Here is a 13,157-nt window from a genome sequence, read left to right as displayed (position 1 = left end):
TTCCCTCCTCCTCTCTTCCCTCTCCTCTCTCTTCCCTCTCCTCTCTCTCTTCCTCTCTCCCCTATCTTCCCTCCTCCTCTCTCTCTTCCCTCCTCTCTTCCCTCTCTCGTCTCTCTCTTCCCTCTCCTCTCTCTTCTCTGCTCTCTCTTCCCTCTCCTCTCTCTCTTCCTCCTCCTCTCGCTCTTCCCTCCTCCTCTCTCTCCCTCCTCCTCATTTCCCTCTCATCTCTCTCTCTTCCTCCTCCTATCTCTCTTCCTCCTCCTCTCTCTTCCCTCTCCTCGTCTCTTCCCTGCCTCCTCTCTCTTCCCTCTGCCTTCCTTCCCTCTCCCTCTCTCCTCTCTCCTACCTCTCTCCTCCTCTCTTCTCTTCCCTCTCTCGTCTCTCTTTCCTCTCCTCTCCTCTTCCCTCCTCTCTCTCCCTCTCCTCTCTCTCTTCCCTCTCTCTCTCTTCCCTCCTCCTCTCTTCCCTCTCCTCTTTCTCTTCCCTCCTCCTCTATCTCTTCCCTCCTCTTTCCCTCTCCTCTCTCTCTTCTCTCTCCTCTTCTCTTCCCTCCTCCTCTCTTCCCTCTCCTCTCTCTTCCCTCTCCTCTCTCTCTTCCCTCTCTCCCTCTCCCCTTCTTCCCTCCTCCTCTCTCTCTTCCCTCCTCCTCTCTTCCCTCTCTCGTCTCTCTCTTCCTCTCCTCTCTCTTCCCTCTCTCCCCTATCTTCCCTCCTCCTCTCTCTCTTCCCTCCTCTCTTCCCTCTCTCGTCCTCTCTCCCTCTCCTCTCTCTTCCCTCTGCTCTCTCTTCCCTCTCCTCTCTCTCTTCCCTCTCCTCTCGCTCTTCCCTCCTCCTCTCTCTTCCCTCCTCCTCATTTCCCTCTCATCTCTCTCTCTTCCTCCTCCTTCTCTCTTCCTCCTCCTCTCTCTTCCCTCTCCTCTCTCTTCCCTGCCTCCTCTCTCTTCCTCTGCTCTCTCTTCCCTCTCCTCTCTCTTCCCCCTCCTCTCTCTTCCTCCTACTCTCTCTCCCTCTCCTCTTCTCTTCCCTCTCGTCTCTCTTCCCTCTCCTCTCCTTCTTCCCTCCTCTCTCTTCCCTCTCCTCTCTCTCTCCTCCTCCTCTCTTCCCTCTCATCTCTCTCTTCCCTCCTCCTCTCTCTTCTTCCCCCTCCTCTCTCTTCCCTCTCCTCTCTCTTCCCTGCCTCCTCTCTCTTCCCCCTCCCTCCTCCTCCCTCCTTCCTCTCCTCCTCTCTTCCCTCTCTCCCCATCTTCCCTCCTCCTCTCTCTCTCTTCCCTCCTCCTCTCTTCCCTCTCCTCTCTCTCCCTCCTCCTCTTTCCCTCTCCTCTCTCTTCCTCCTCTCCTCTCTTCCCTCCTCCTCCTATCTCTTCCTCCTCCTCTCTCTACTCTCTCCTCTCTCTCTTCCCTCTCTCCCCTATCTTCCCTCTCCTCTCTCTCTTCCTCCTCCTCTCTTCCCTCTCCTCTCTCTTCCCTCTGCTCTCTCTTCCCTCTCCTCTCTCTCTTCCCTCCTCCTCTCTCTTCTCCTCCTCTCTCTTCCTCCTCCTCTCTCTCTTCCCTCCTCCTCTCTCTCTTCCCTCTCCTCTCTCCTTCCTCCTCCTCTCCTCTTCCTCCATCCTCTCTCTCTCCCTCTTCCCTCCTCCTCTCTCTTCCCTCCTCCACTCTCTTCCCTCTCCTCTCTCTCTTCCCTCTCTCCCATCTTCCCTCCTCCTCTCTCTCTCTTCCCTCCTCCTCTCTTCCCTCCTCCTCTCGCTCTTCCCTCCTCCTCTCTCTTCCCTCCTCCTCATTCCCTCTCATCTCTCTCTCTTCCTCCTCCTCTCTCTCTTCCTCCTCCTCTCTCCTTCCCTCCTCCTCTTTCCCTCTCCTCTCTCTCTTCCCTCTCTCCCCCTATCTTCCCTCCTCCTCTCTCTCTCTTCCCTCCTCCTCTCTTCCCTCTCCTCTCTCTTCCCTCTCCTCTCTATCTCCTCTCTCTCCCTATCTTCCCTCCTCCTCTCTCTCTTCCCTCCTCTCTTCCCTCTCTCGTCTCTCTCTTCCCTCTCCTCTCTCTTCCCTCTGCTCTCTCTTCCCTCTCCTCTCTCTCTTCCCTCCTCCTCTCGCTCTTCCCTCCTCCTCTCTCTTCCCTCCTCCTCATTCCCTCTCATCTCTCTCTCTTCTCCTCCTAACTCTCTTCCTCCTCCTCTCTCTTCCCTCTCCTCTCTCTTCCCTGCCTCCTCTCTCTTCCCTCTGCTCTCTCTTCCCTCTCCTCTCTCTTCCCCCCTCCTCTCTCTTCCTCCTACTCTCTCTCCCTCCTCCTCTTTCTCTTCCTCTCTCGTCTCTCTTTCCCTCTCCTCTCCTTCTTCCCTCCTCTCTCTTCCCTCTCCTCTCTCTCTTCCCTCTCCTCTCTCTTCCCTCCTCCTCTCTTCCCTCTCCTCTTTCTCTTCCCTCCTCCTCTATCTCTTCCCTCCTCTGTTCCCTCTCCTCTCTCTCTTCTCTCTCCTCTTTCTCTTCCCTCCTCCTCTCTTCCTCTCCTCTCTCTTCCCTCTCCTCTCTCTCTTCCCTCTCTCCCCTATCTTCCCTCTCCTCTCTCTCTCTTCCCTCCTCCTCTCTTCCCTCTCTCGTCTCTCTCTTCCCTCTCTCTCTCTTCCCTCTCTCCCTATCTTCCCTCCTCCTCTCTCTCTTCCCTCCTCTCTTCCCTCTCTCGTCTCTCTCTTCCCTCTCCTCTCTCTTCCTCTGCTCTCTCTTCCCTCTCCTCTCTCTCTTCCTCCTCCTCTCGCTCTTCCCTCCTCCTCTCTCTTCCTCCTCCTCATTTCCCTCTCATCTCTCTCTCTTCCTCCTCCTATCTCTCTTCTCCTCCTCTCTCTTCCTCTCCTCTCTCTTCCCTGCCTCCTCTCTCTTCCCTCTGCTCTCTCTTCCTCTCCTCTCTCTTCCCCCTCCTCTCTCTTCCTCCTACTCTCTCTCCCTCCTCCTCTTTCTCTTCCCTCTCTCGTCTCTCTTTTCCTCTCCTCTCCTTCTTCCCTCCTCTCTCTTCCCTGCCTCCTCTCTCTTCCTCCTCCGCTCTCTTCCCTCTCCTCTCTCTCTTCCCTCTCTCCCCATCTTCCCTCCTCCTCTCTCTCTCTTCCTCCTCCTCTCTTCCCTCTCCTCTCTCTTCCCTCCTCCTCTTTTCCCTCTCCTCTCTCTTCCTCCTCTCTCTCTTCCTCCTCCTCCTCTCTCTTCCCTCCTCCTCTCTCTACTCTCTCCTCTCTCTCTTCCCTCTCTCCCCTATCTTCCCTCCTCCTCTCTCTCTTCCCTCCTCCTCTCTTCCTCTCCTCTCTCTTCCCTCTGCTCTCTCTTCCCTCTCCTCTCTCTTCCCTCCTCCTCTCTCTTCCTCCTCCTCTCTCTCCTCCTCCTCTTTCTCTTCCCTCTCTCGTCTCTCTTTTCCTCTCCTCTCGCTCTTCCTCCTCTCTCTTCCCTCTCCTCTCTCTCTTCCCTCTCTCTCTCTCTTCCCTCCTCCTCTCTTCCCTCTCCTCTTTCTCTTCCTCCTCCTCTATCTCTTCCCTCCTCTGTTCCCTCTCCTCTCTCTCTTCCCTCTCCTCCTTCCTCTTCCTTCCTCCTCCTCTTCCCTCTCCTCTCTCTCTTCCTCCTCCTCTCTCTCTTCCCTCCTCTCTCTCTTCCCTCCTCCTCTCTTCACTCTCCTCTCTCTCTTCCCTCTCCTCTCTCTCTTCCCTCTCCTCTCTCTCTTCCCTCCTCCTCTCTTCCCTCCTCCTCTATCTCTTCCCTCCTCTGTTCCCTCTCCTCTCTCTCTTCCCTCTCCTCTTTCTCTTCCTTCCTCCTCTCTTCCCTCTCCTCTCTCTCTTCTCTCCTCCTCTCTTCCCTCTCCTCTCTCTCTTCCCTCTCCTCTCTCTCTTCCCTCTCCTCTCTCTTCTCTCTTCTCTCTCTCTTCCCTCCTCCTCTCTCTTCCTCCTCCTCTCTTCCCTCTCCTCTCTCTCTCCAGCACCCAGTCTTCCCCATCATAGACCCTAGTTCTGCTCTCCCAACGCCCAGTCTTCCCTATCATAGACCCTAGTTCTGCTCTCCCAATGCCCAGTCTTCCCCATCATAGACCCTAGCTCTGCTCTCCCGAGGCCCAGTCTGAGTGTAATCAGTAATGTGTGTGTGTTTGCAGTCATGACGTGTGTGTGTGTGATCATCAGTGAGGTGTGTGTGTTTGATCAGTGACGTGTGTGTGTGTGATCATTGAAATGTGTGTATGTGTTTCTTCAGAACATGTGTGCTAATATAACATGTATGTGTGTGTGTGTCTGTGGTTAGGCGCTGAGTGCCATCAGTGAGGTGGGAGACCTACTGCAGGTCAAGTACTCCAGACACAGGAGACTGCCCTCTCTGGACCGAGCCTTCGACCACAGCATCTACGACCAGATGAAAGACTGAACTGGACTAGACTGGACCAAACCAGATTGGACCAGATTGGACTGGCAGTCTTCCACACCCAGAGCCACTTGATACACCTTAACACAAGGTTTTTAACTTCACATGCCTGCCTTATTGGACAAGGAAGCTCAGTGTCATGGCAAAGAAGAAAAAAACATGGGAAAAGTTTATTTTAAAACAAATGATTATTTGTTACCTCTGTTTTGTCTTATATAATGACATGTTGGGTCTGTTTCTTAACGTATTGTGGCATTTTATTTTCTGAAGAATTAGTACACTGAGGACTCCTTATGTGTGCTTATAGCTGCTGTATGTCATGGGTTGGGGTTGAGGACTCCTTATGTGTGCTTATAGCTGCTGTATGTCATGGGTTGGGGTTGAGGACTCCTTATGTGTGCTTATAGCTGCTGTATGTCATGGGTTAGGGTTGAGGACTCCTTATGTGTGCTTATAGCTGCTGTATGTCATGGGTTAGGGTTGAGGACTCCTTATGTGTGCTTATAGCTGCTGTATGTCATGGGTTAGGGTTGAGGACTCCTTATGTGTGCTTATAGCTGCTGTATGTCATGGGTTAGAGTTAAGGACTCCTTATGTGTGCTTATAGCTGCTGTGTGTCATGGGTTAGGGTTGAGGACTCCTTATGTGTGCTTATAGCTGCTGTATGTCATGGGTTAGGGTTGAGGACTCCTTATGTGTGCTTATAGCTGCTGTATGTCATGGGTTAGAGTTGAGGACTCCTTATGTGTGCTTATAGCTGCTGTATGTCATGGGTTAGGGTTGAGGACTCCTTATGTGTGCTTATAGCTGCTGTATGTCATGGGTTAGAGTTGAGGACTCCTTATGTGTGCTTATAGCTGCTGTATGTCATGGGTTAGGGTTGAGGACTCCTTATGTGTGCTTATAGCTGCTGTATGTCATGCTCTATCATTAAGGATGTGCATCTTTCCCTTTCAAGACGATACGATACGTTTCTAGATACATGGGCTCCAATACGATACAGGAACAATACTTTTTAGTTTGAAACAATTCGGTTTGATTAGAGAACGAATCGATGCGATTCGGTTAGATGCGATACGATTCGATGCACTAACATTTGTTGCATAAAACCACATTCCTTTTCCGTTCTAAATTATAATCTCCTGCTGATGGAGCTCCTGAGCTGGGCCTCTCTGGGCTGGATCTGTCTGAGCTGGATCTGTCTGAGCTGGATCTGTCTGAGCTGGATCTGTCTGAGCTGGATCTGTCTAAACTGCGTATTGATGAATCGTCACATCTCTATCTACCATGTCCTCTCAGACGAGGTGTGCTAGGGAGAAACTGTGATTTGGAAAGACCAACCTAACTGTAGCTACTGCGTATTGTATGATCTCTTTTCGCACAGCCACGTTTTTAGAAATCACAGTGAGTTTGTTTTGTGTTGATTATTGTTGTTGTTTTTTGTTCCTCCCTCCATCGCCCCTCAGCCGTTACAGCCTGCAGGTAGGAACAGGGTCTTACTTGAATCTCTTAACCGTCGTTTCTCTTGCTTTGCCAAAGTATTTAAGATTCTATTTTATTTACAGAGGACTATATCACACAATTTGTTCCGAGTGAGAGACGTTGTAACCAAGGCTTTTACTTTGAGATTAGCTATGTGCACAGCATCACTCCTCCTGGAATCCACTAGACCTGGGTTCATTCCAGGATGTTGCAGCTGTAGCTCCCAGCCACAGATCTAGGATCAGCTGATTCTACCCCTGATTCTAACCTTATCAATAGGGAGATGAAACACTATCTGATCCTGTATCAGTGGTAAGGGGCAACCTCCACCCACTGGTGTATCCAGGGCAACAGTCTGGTATCCAGGGCAACTGATCTATCAGATAGGGGGAGCGGGGCTGCCTTTTATGATTTCACAAAGAGCTTTGGATAGAATATCCAGATATGGGGCATCTGATATCAGATAAACACATTTTTTATTGTTTATTTGGAACAAGATAAGATCCAAGTACAATCTCCTTGATTCATCTCTTGAGCTTGCCCTTCTTACTAAAAAGGCCTTAGTTGTCGTTAAATCTTTGATTTCAACACTGCCTTGTCTTATTCACTTTTGGCTCTCTAACCAACACTAGCTTACTATGGAATGTGCTTTGACTGTATCAGATGTCCGGTTATATGAGCGAGAGATGGGTTTATTGTACATTTATTCATGTTTCCCAGTTTTTTTCTCAATTTGGGAAAATGTGAACTTCTATATCAACGGCAGCTCTGAAACCATGTCCTGCATGCACAGTACATTTACATCTCACTGGTTTACACAACCCATGCCCTCAGTGCAACCACTACTGATAACTATGTTATATTGTTTGTAATGCCCTCAGTGCAGCCACTACTGATAACTATTTTATATTGTTTGTAATGCCCTTCTGACGCATGTACAGTTTGACGTAGTCGCTAACGCTGCTAGTATACCAAGAAACAAGGTGCTCAACTGTACACACTACACGCTACACGCTACACACTACACACTACACACGCTACACTCTACACGCTACACGCTACACGCTACACACTACACACTACACACTACACTCTACACGCTACACTCTACACGCTACACACTACACACTACACACTACACACGCTACTCGCTACACTCTACACGCTACACACTACACACTACACACTACACTCTACACACTACACTCTACACTCTACACGCTACACTCTACACACTACACTCTACACTCTACACACTACACACTACACACTACACTCTACACACTACACACTACACTCTACACACTACACTCTACACACTACACACTACACACTACACACTGCACTCTACACACTACACACTGCACTCTACACTACACTCTACACACTACACACTACACTCTACACTCTACACACTACACACTACACACTACACTCTACACACTACACACTACACTCTACACACTACACACTACACTCTACACTCTACACTCTACACACTACACTCCTTTCAGAGGCTTACTGTATGTTACTTTGTCTTACAAAAATACAACCTGAACTCATTCCAAAAAATGACTGATTGAATGTATGAACTTTTCCTATATCTTTGGGACATTGTCTGTTTGTTATGTGTCAAATATTATTTGTGTTCTTTTTTTCCTTTCTTTGAGAGATTATTAAAATAAGACCTGGGGGAAAAGAGGGGGAGGGGAGACGTTAAGATACTTACATTATTGAATATGGAGAGAAATTAATGAACATTGATTCAGTTTTCTTACTGTACGAAGAACTGTCTTGCAATGACGAATGATTCTACTCATTCAACTAGCAAATGTTTTCCTCAAAGGCAAAAAGGTAGAAGTATATTTGCACTGGATGTGTGTAAAAATGTCTTTGTATATTTCTATTTTTCTTTGTTTGCAGACAGCGAAAACCAATATGATACTGATGTTTCAAAGAGTTAATGTCAAACGTCTTAAGATTTGAACACTGTCCTTATGCCTCGTGTGTGAAACACAGAGTGTGAATTGCCATTCAACTGCTTGAAAAATACTTGTATGTGTTCTAACATAAATTGGATGTGTTCTAACATAACTTGGATGTGTTCTAACATAACGTGGATGTGTTCTAACATAATGTGGATGTGTTCTAACATAACTTGGATGTGTTCTAACATAACGTGGATGTGTTCTAACATAATGTGGATGTGTTCTAACATAACTTGGATGTGTTCTAACAAAACGTAGATGTGTTCTAACATAACATGGATGTGTACTAACATAATGTGGATGTGTTCTAACATAACGTGGATGTGTTCTAACATAACGTGGATGTGTTCTAACATAACGTGGATGTGTTCTAACATAACGTGGATGTGTTCTAACATAACGTGGATGTGTTCTAACATAACATGGATGTGTTCTAACATAACATGGATGTGTACTAACATAACGTGGATGTGTTCTAACATAACGTGGATGTGTTCTAACATAACGTGGATGTGTACTAACATAACGTGGATGTGTTCTGTTCTAACATAACGTGGATGTGTTATAACATAACGTGGATGTGTTCTAACATAACGTGGATGTGTTCTGTTCTAACATAACGTGGATGTGTTCTAACATAACGTGGATGTGTTCTAACATAACATGGATGTGTTCTAACATAACATGGATGTGTACTAACATAATGTGGATGTGTTCTAACATAATGTGGATGTGTTCTAACATAACGTGGATGTGTTCTAACATAAATTGGATGTGTTCTAACATAACGTGGATGTGTTCTAACATAACTTGGATGTGTTCTAACATAACGTGGATGTGTTCTAACATAACGTGGATGTGTTCTAACATAACGTGGATGTGTTCTAACATAATGTGGATGTGTTCTAACATAACATGGATGTGTTCTAACATAACATGGATGTGTTCTAACATAACTTGGATGTGCTACCAATAGTGCATAATAATAGCCATATTTTGGGGGGATCAAAGAAACATGCACTGTTGGCTACATATCAGTGGATCACCTATTTGTAACTGTTTAACTCGTGTTACGGACATCAACATGTCATTAAAATGATGTAACTAAGTTGTGTTTTATTCGAAATTAATTGTCATCAACTTATTACACATCAGGGCCCGTATTCCTAAAGCACCTCAGAGTGCTGATCAGGGATCAGCCCCCGTCCCCCCTTTATAAACTGATCCTAGATCAGCACTCATAGTTAGAGGCACTTTGTGAATATGAGCCGGACCACTAATTGCTTCATACTTTCCATTTCATTTTGAAATGCCTGCTCATATTGCATTTGCTATGTAATTGAACACAGTGGTGTGGGTTCAGTGGTGCGGGTTCAGTGGTGCGGGTTCAGTGGTGCGGGTTCAGTGGTGCGGGTTCAGTGGTGCGGGTTCAGTGGTGTGGGTTCAGTGGTGCGGGTTCAGTGCAGAATAAAAATAAGATAAGACTAAACCTGTAAAGGTGTGGAGAGCTGTTAAAAGGTGTTAACAGGCTCACTTGTAAACTGTCTGTCTCTCTGTTTCCAGCACATATTCTAGCTTGAGCTGAACAACCACTCCATCATCTATTCTCCAAACAGCCTGACTGAAGTCGGAGACAACACACACACACTCAATCACACAAACGCGCATGCTCGTGCTCGCTCTCTGTCTCACGCACACACTCTCTCCCGCTCTCTCTCTCTCTCTCTCTCTCTCTCTGTCTCTCTCTGTCTCTATCGGTCTCTCTCTCTCTCTCTCTCTCTCTCTCTCTCTCTCTCTCTCTCTGTCTCTGTCTCTCTCTGTCTCTATCGGTCTCTCTCTCTCACACAAACACACAGAATAATCCTGGAGACATGTGGGAGAGGGATTTTCAGATACTGTTATCCTTTTAATGTGTCATAATTTAGAGCTGGTTCCTCTGGTATAAAAGGCACAGTCTGGGGTTAACATGAGATGAGGTGTGGTTTTAATTAAGTCACTAGGTCATGCCATGTTTACCTGCCATGCTCCCTGTCTCTGGGTAGCGGGACGATGTTTTGGGGTTGGGGTGCTGTAATATTCTGTCGGCGGGGGGTTGGGGGCATTTCTCCCCGCTGACAAATTGTTTGCTCTGCTCCGCCCATCCGGTAATAAAAGCTCCCCCAGCACCCCTACCTCCCACAGCTCTGGACCTCCAGCACCCCTACCTCCCACAGCTCTGGACCTCCAGCACCCCTACCTCCCACAGCTCTGGACCCCCAGCACCCCTACCTCCCACAGCTCTGGACCCCCAGCACCCCTACCTCCCACAGCTCTGGACCCCCAGCACCCCTACCTCCCACAGCTCTGGACACCCAGCACCCCTACCTCCCACAGCACAATGCATTCGGAAAGTATTCAGACCTCTTGACTTTTTCCACAGTTTGTTACGTTAGTCTTATTCTGAAACTGATTTAAAACATTTAAAAAATATCACTCTACACACAATACCTCATAATGACAAAGTGAAAACAGGCTTTTAGAAATGTTTGCTAATTTAGTCAATATAAAAATAAAAAAATACTATATTTACATAAGTATTCAGACCCTTTGCTATGAGACTTGAAATTGAGCTCAGGTGCATCCTGTTTCCATCATCCTTGATGTTTCTACAACTTGATTGGAGTCCAGCTGTGGTAAATTCAATTGATTGGACATGATTTGGAAAGGCACACACCTGTCTATATAAGGTCCCACAGTTGACAGTGCATGTCAGAGCAAAAACCAAGCCATGAGGTTGAAGGAATTGTCCTTAGAGCTCCGAGACAGGATTGTGTTAAGGCACAGATTTGGGGAAGGGTACCAAAACATTTCTGCATCATTGAAGGTCCCCAAGAACACAGTGGCCTCCATCATTCTTTAATGGAAGAAGTTTGGAACCACCAAGACTCTTCCTAGAGCTGGCCGCCCGACCAAACTGAGCAATCGGGGGAGAAGGGCCTTGGTCAGGGAGGTGACCAAGAACCTGATGGTCACTCTGACAGAGCTCCAGAGTTCCTCTGTGGAGATGGGAGAACCTTCCAGAAGGACAACCATCTCTGCAGCACTCCACCAATCAGGCCTTTATGGTAGAGCGGCCAGATGGAAGCCACTCCTCAGTAAAAGGCACATGACAGCCCGCTTGGAGTTTGCCAAAAGGCACCAAAGGACTCTCAGACCATGACAAACAAGATTCTCTGGTCTGATTGAACTCTGGAGGAAACCTGGCACCATCCCTATGGTGAAGCATGGTGGTGGCAGCATCATGCTGTGGGGGTGTTTTTCAGCGGCAGGGACTGGGAGACTAGTCAGGATCGAGAGAAAGATGAACGGAGCAAAGTACAGAGAGTTCCTTGATGAAAATCTGCTCCAGAGCACTCAGGACCTCAGACTGGGGTGAAGGTTTACCTTCCAACGGGACAATGACCCTAAGCACACAGCCAAGACAACGCAGGAGTGGCTTCGGGACAAGTCTCTGAACGTCCTTAAGTGGCCCAGCAAGAGCCAAGACTTTAACCTGATCCAACATCTCTGGAGAGACCTGAAAATAGCTGTGCAGCGACGCTCCCCATCCAACCTGACAGAGCTTGAGAGGATCTGCAGAGAAGAATGGGAGAAACACCCCAAATACAAATCAAATCAAATTTTATTTGCCACATTCGCCGAATACAACAGGTGTAGACATTACAGTGAAATGCTTACTTACAAGCCCTTAACCAACAATGCAGTTTAAGAAATAAATAAAGAACAGCAGTAAAGTAAAATAACAGTAGGGAGGTTATACACAGGGGGTACCGGTACAGAGTCAATGTGCGGGGGCACCGGTTAGTCGAGGTAATTGAGGTAATATGTACATGTGGGTAGAGTTAAAGTGACTGCAAAGATAATAAACAGAGAGAGAGGAAGAGAGAGAGAGAGAGAGAGAGAGAGAGAGAGAGGGGGGGAGAGAGTGAGTGAGAGGGAGAGAGAGAGTAAGAGAGAGAGAGAGTGTGTGTGTGAGATAGAGAGAGAGACTTCCTCAAACCTGTGAAGGTTCTGAGAGACAAGGCAAGAAGGGCCTTCTACACCATCAAAAGGAACATAAAATTTGACATCCCACATTAGGATCTGGCAAAAAAATACATTCATCAGTTATAGAACTGTAGCAGCAGCGTTAAAAGAGGGGGTTGGGGTGGGGTGATGGGGCAATGCAAATAGTCTGGGTAGCCATGATTAGCTGTTCAGGAGTCTTATGGTTTGGGGGTAAAAGCTGTTAACAAGTCTTTTGGACCTAGACTTGGCACTCCGGTACCGCTTGCCGTGCGGTAGCAGAGAGAACAGTCTATGACTAGGGTGGCTGGAGTCTTTGATAATTTTTAGGGCCTTCCTCTGACACCGCCTGGTATAGAGGTCCTGGATGGCAGGAAGCTTGGCCCCAGTGATGTACTGGGCCGTACGCACTACCCTCTGTAGTGCCTTGCGGTCGGAGGCCGAGCAGTTGCCATACCAGGCGGTGATGCAACCAGTCAGGACGCTCTCGATGGTGCAGCTGTATAACTTTTTGAGGATCTGAGGACCCATGCCAAATCTTTTCAGTCTCCTGAGGGGGAATAGGCTTTGTTGTGCCCTCTTCACGATTGTCTTGGTGTGTTTGGACCATGATAGTTTGTTGGTGATGTGGAAACCAAGGAACTTGAAGCTCTCAACCTGTTCCACTACAGCCCCATCGATGATGGGGCTCTTTTTTGCCAACAGGTGTGCCAAGCTTGTAGAGTCATACCCAGGAACTCGAGGCAGTAATCACTGCCAAAGGTGCTTCAACAAAGTACTGAGTAAAGGGTTTGAATCCTTATGTAAATGTGATATTTCCGTTTTTTACTTTCATAAATTTGCCAAAAATGTTTTTGCTTTGTCATTATGGGGTATTGTGCGTAGATTGATGAAAAAAAACATATTTAATCAATTTTAGAATAAGGCTGTAATGTAACAAAATGTGGAAAAAGTCAAGGGGTCTGAATACTTTCCGAAGGTACTGTAGCTATTATGCTCTATCTGTTTATCATTCCTCCCACTTTAGTTTACATGGTCACACCCTGTATCTTCAGTCTATGAGAAAAAACACTCTCCATTCATTTGGCTCCTGCAACCTTTGGAGTCCAAGGAAAATAATCAAAACGTGGAATTTCGACACATGGACAAAATGAAAGCAAGATAAATCGGAACTCCGTGGGAAAAGTTATTTAAGCTCCTCCCCAAAACAAAGAAAACGCATTATCTTCTATCCATATTAATTTGCATTATTAAACCATTCCGCATTATA

This window comes from Coregonus lavaretus (genome assembly GCF_964263955.1).
Source record: "Coregonus lavaretus genome assembly, contig: HAP1_SCAFFOLD_5134, whole genome shotgun sequence".
Classification (NCBI taxonomy): domain Eukaryota; kingdom Metazoa; phylum Chordata; class Actinopteri; order Salmoniformes; family Salmonidae; genus Coregonus; species Coregonus lavaretus.
This window is presented reverse-complemented; position numbering follows the sequence as displayed.